Source organism: Coregonus lavaretus (genome assembly GCF_964263955.1).
Source record: "Coregonus lavaretus genome assembly, chromosome: 30".
In the NCBI taxonomy this organism is placed as follows: domain Eukaryota; kingdom Metazoa; phylum Chordata; class Actinopteri; order Salmoniformes; family Salmonidae; genus Coregonus; species Coregonus lavaretus.
In genome coordinates, this window is record NC_140017.1 from 36,481,787 (window position 1) to 36,487,245 (window position 5,459).

Sequence of the window (5,459 nt, forward strand, 5' to 3'; positions counted from 1 at the left end):
ACCAGTGGGTCTTTCTATAAACTAGGGTACCAGTGGGTCTTTCTATAAACTAGGGCACCAGTGGGTCTTTCTATAAACTAGGGCACCAGTGGGTCTTTCTATAAACTAGGGCACCAGTGGGTCTTTCTATAAACTAGGGTACCAGTGGGTCTTTCTATAAACTAGGGTACCAGTGGGTCTTTCTATAAACTAGGGTACCAGTGGATCTTTCTATAAACTAGGGCACCAGTGGGTCTTTCTATAAACTAGGGTACCAGTGGATCTTTCTATAAACTAGGGTACCAGTGGGTCTTTCTATAAACTAGGGTACCCGTGGGTCTTTCTATAAACTAGGGCACCAGTGGGTCTTTCTATAAACTAGGGTACCCGTGGGTATTTCTATAAACTAGGGCACCAGTGGGTCTTTCTATAAACTAGGGCACCAGTGGGTCTTTCTATAAACTAGGGTACCAGTGGGTCTTTCTATAAACTAAGGTACCAGTGGGTCTTTCTATAAACTAGGGTACCAGTGGGTCATTCTATAAACTAGGGTACCAGTGGGTCTTTCTATAAACTAGGGTACCAGTGGGTCTTTCTATAAACTAGGGTACCAGTGGGTCATTCTATAAACTAGGGTACCCGTGGGTCTTTCTATAAACTAGGGTACCAGTGGGTCTTTCTATAAACTAGGGTACCAATGGGTCATTCTATAAACTAGGGTACCAGTGGGTCTTTCTATAAACTAGGGTACCAGTGGGTCTTTCTATAAACTAGGGTACCAGTGGGTCTTTCTATAAACTAGGGCACCAGTGGGTCTTTCTATAAACTAGGGTACCAGTGGGTCTTTCTATAAACTAGGGTACCAGTGGGTCTTTCTATAAAATAGGGTACCAGTGGGTCTTTCTATAAACTAGGGTACCAGTGGGTCTTTCTATAAACTAGGGTACCAGTGGGTCTTTCTATAAACTAGGGTACCAGTGGGTCTTTCTATAAACTAGGGTACCAGTTGATCTTTCTATAAACTAGGGTACCAGTGGGTCTTTCTATAAACTAGGGTACCAGTGGATCTTTCTATAAACTAGGGTACCAGTGGATCTTTCTATAAACTAGGGTACCAGTGAGCATTTCTTGTACTGGACTGTTTGGAGCTGTTACAAAGTCATTAATAATAATTTGCCATTTCTTCTTCATGTGAATAAATTAAGATATAAAGGGGGAACATATTCAATACATTATTCAATATAAATCATGAGTTGAATCAAAACCTGTTTAAACCCTTTCTCATACTTGGAATCTTCACAGATTTGGCAAATATCGTGTGACACAAAATGCTATCTTTCTTTCCTTGCATTTATGATACTGTTGTTTGTTGTTATATCATATGCTAAGCATGGAAAAAAAAGAGGACTGAGCACGCCCCCATTCTCATCGACGGGGCTGTAGTGGAACAGGTTGAGAGCTTCAAGTTCCTTGGTGTCCACATCACCAACGAACTATCATGGTCCAAACACACCAAGACAGTCGTGAAGAGGGCACGACAAAGCCTATTCCCCCTCAGGAGACTAAAAAGATTTGGCATGGGTCCTCAGATCCTCAAAAAATTCTACAGCTGCACCATCGAGAGCATCCTGACTGGTTGCATCACCGCCTGGTATGGCAACTGCTTGGCCTCTGACCGCAAGGCACTACAGAGGGTAGTGCGTACGGCCCAGTACATCACTGGGGCAAAGCTCCCTGCCATTCAGGACCTCTATACCAGGCGGTGTCAGAGGAAGGCCCTCAAAATTGTCAAAGACTCCAGCCACCCTAGTCATAGACTGTTCTCTCTGCTACCGCACGGCAAGCGGTACCGGAGTGCCAAGTCTAGGTCCAAAATACTTCTCAACAGCTTCTACCCCCAAGCCATAAGACTCCTGAACAGCTAATCATGGCTACCCGGACTATTTGCACTGCCCCCCCACCCCATCCTTTTTACGCTGCTGCTACTCTGTTAAGTATTTATGCATAGTCACTTTAACTCTACCCACATGTACATATTACCTCAACTACCTCAACTAGCCGGTGCCCCCGCACATTGACTCTGCAACGGTACCCCCCTGTATATATAGCCTCCCTACTGTCACTTTATTTTACTGTATATATAGCCTCCCTACTGTCACTTTATTTTACTTCTGCTCTTTTTTTCTCAACACTTTTTTTGTTGTTGTTTTATTCTTACTTTTTTTGTTTAAAATAAATGCACTGTTGGTTAAGGGCTGTAAGTAAGCATTTCACTGTAATGTCTGCACCTGTTGTATTCGGCGCATGTGACCAATAAAATTTGATTTGATTTGATTTGATTTAACAATTGACCTTGATCTTGTGAAATTCCTGGATATTGGTGTCTGACTCTTTTTTTGTATGGAGATCTCGGAAGTGCACTGTGACCTCATAACATTTGGTACTTGGACTGACAATGATTTAACGTTTAAAAAGCATACTAATGAGCTTGTTAAGAAGCTAAGATTTTAAAGTATTTTTTTTTTTTAGAGAAACAGATCTTGCCTCTCTCTAGTCAGCAGGAAGCAGGAAGTACAGTCAACCTTTCTACCTGTTCTTGATTATAATGCTACTACTCTTAAACATCTGAATGCCGTTTATCCCTCTGTTTATCCCTCTGTTTATCCCTCTGTTTATCCCTCTGTTTATCCCTCCGTTTATCCCTCCGTTTATCCCTCCGTTTATCCCTCTGTTTATCCCTCTGTTTATCCCTCCGTTTATCCCTCCGTTTATCCCTCTGTTTATCCCTCTGTTTATCCCTCTGTTTATCCCTCCGTTTATCCCTCTGTTTATCCCTCCGTTTATCCCTCCGTTTATCCCTCTGTTTATCCCTCTGTTTATCCCTCTGTTTATCCCTCCGTTTATCCCTCCGTTTATCCCTCTGTTTATCCCTCCGTTTATCCCTCCGTTTATCCCTCCGTTTATCCCTCTGTTTATCCCTCCGTTTATCCCTCTGTTTATCCCTCCGTTTATCCTTCCGTTTATCCCTCCATTTATCCCTCAGTTTATCCCTCTGTTTATCCCTCTGTTTATCCCTCCGTTTATCCCTCTGTTTATCCCTCCGTTTTATCACAGGAGACAGTTTTATTACTGCATTCTTTACCAAAAAGTTGTCTGGACCTTTTTAAAGTCATGTAGATCACATCATTATGTTTTTTGTTTTGTTTACAAAGCCTTACCTAACATCACTGTTACGCTTGAACAAGTTATCAAACCCGTTCACAGGGTTGGTTAACTTTGAAAACTCCTTTGGTGTCTACAGAGTTAGGTAAATCAGCGAATTCTAAGACGTGTATGTTACATATGCAGGACAGATTCAAGCTCTTAGGTAAACAGCTCTCTGCTGGCCTGTCTACCTTCACTAGTAATATCTTTGGAGCATGGATGACATTAAAGCTTGACAACTGAAAGTTGTTAGCAGTATTACATGTTTTATAAATCTTGTTTTCTTGGGATGCTTGCAGTGAAATGAATTCTTTGATGCCTTTTCTGAAATATGACTTGGTTCATTTGTTTTTTTAACCTGGCTATACATGGCTTTCTTGCACTGACTGCAATTTTGGGAGCATAAACTGTGAATGTGGAGGAGATAATTGATTAAGAAATGTGCAGGTAGCATTTAGTTCTTTAAATATTCTATAATGTCACACATATCACTGTTTTGAAGCTTCTGTTGAAGCAATGGTTGTGTAGTCTGTCCTGTTTTCACTGCATACAACTGTGAAATGACTTTGCTGATTTGGACGCACACTGTTAGCTTTAAGTAATCTTTTGTAACATTCTTTGAAAGTGGATGTTTTCTTCAGAAATGTCAAAATGGGAAAGGCTTACCCTCAAGATGATTGGGGAAATAGTTACATGTTGGAATAACATCAATATAGGAACTCATTACATTATTCATAAAAATATTTAACTCCTGCTGTGTCCTCAATGTTTGTAGATGCTATAGAGATGATGGTCATCAGCCTTAATCTTAAGAGAGTCAAATATAAGATGTGCCCTTTTTTGGCGTTTATCCCTGAATGACAGATTACTGAGCTCTATCTGTAGGTCAACCTCTCATTGCCAACTGCTGGAAGATCAATAAAGCGAGATGGGGATACAGGGTTTCACATTACAATGGTGACTTTTGACCTTACACGAGAAACAGAAAGTACCATAATATCTGGAGTGCTGGTCCAAATTGTTTGTCACACTGAGCACATTTACTGCTTGTCACTTTGTAATTACATTTACGTCATTTAGCAGACGCTCTTATCCAGAGCAACTTACAGTTAGTGCATACATTATTTTATTTTTTCATACTGGCCCCCCATGGGAATCGAACCCACAACCCTGGCATTGCAAACACCATGCTCTACCAACTGAGCTACATCCCTGCTGGCCATTCACTCCCCTACCCTGGACCAATTGTGCGCCGCCCCATGAGTCTCCCGGTTGCAGCTGGCTACGACAGAGCCTGGATTCAAACCAGGATCTCTAGTGGCACAGCTAGCACTGCGATGCAGTGCCTTAGACCACTGCGCCACTCGGGAGTCATTTGCTATAAAATAATGTCAAGCCTTTTATGTTCAGAAGTGGACCGCTAAACATTGACATTTCTAAAAGGACAAAGGACAAGTAATAATCACTTGTATTTTCCATGAATCAATCCAAGATCCAAGTCCAAGAAGCCAACCTTTGGATAAATTGTGACCAAGGTGGGTTTAAGAAAATAATTGGAAGGCTATGCATAATTGTGGTGATAGAAACATATAGCAACATGATTTTACGAGGATACTAGCTCAACAATTATTGTTTTTGTCAGGCCAAGCGATTGAGCTGATGCATTTTTTGGCACATCAAGGCTGTCCTTTCAATGTGTAAAGGTGCACCATTACCATCACCATTAGGTTAATCTAGGTTGTTAACAGGTGTGCTAGTCCATCATTGTTCATATTGGGTCTTTGTTTACATTTTATTTCACACTGGAAGCAAACAAGGTTAGCAAAAAAAAGTGATATTCAACACAACAACAGTACATGAGGTCATCAGGCCGAGAGAGAAGGGAGGAAAGTGCAATCACAAGGCTGTGACTGGGACACACAAGGCTCATAGTACATTGAATTTGGTGGGGAAACATCCGACTGGGAGGTGTGATCATTGTCAGGAGAAGATGGAGACATTGGAACACTTTCTATTTCAGTGCCAGAAATATGAGGGAAAGGGAGCTATTGTTATTAGATTTGTGGAGTAATGGGGTTGAAGAGCCAGGATTAAGTGAACTGCTGGGGAAATCATCATGGTGTGTAGTATTTAATTATGTATTTCGTTTCCTTATGGAGACGAGAATATTGTTTATGATTTGGACCTTCCCTGTCTCTGGTCCATACTCCAGTCCAGTTGGTGGCAGTAATGCACCTTAAAGTTGGTTGCCAAATGCCATAAAAAAATCACCAGAA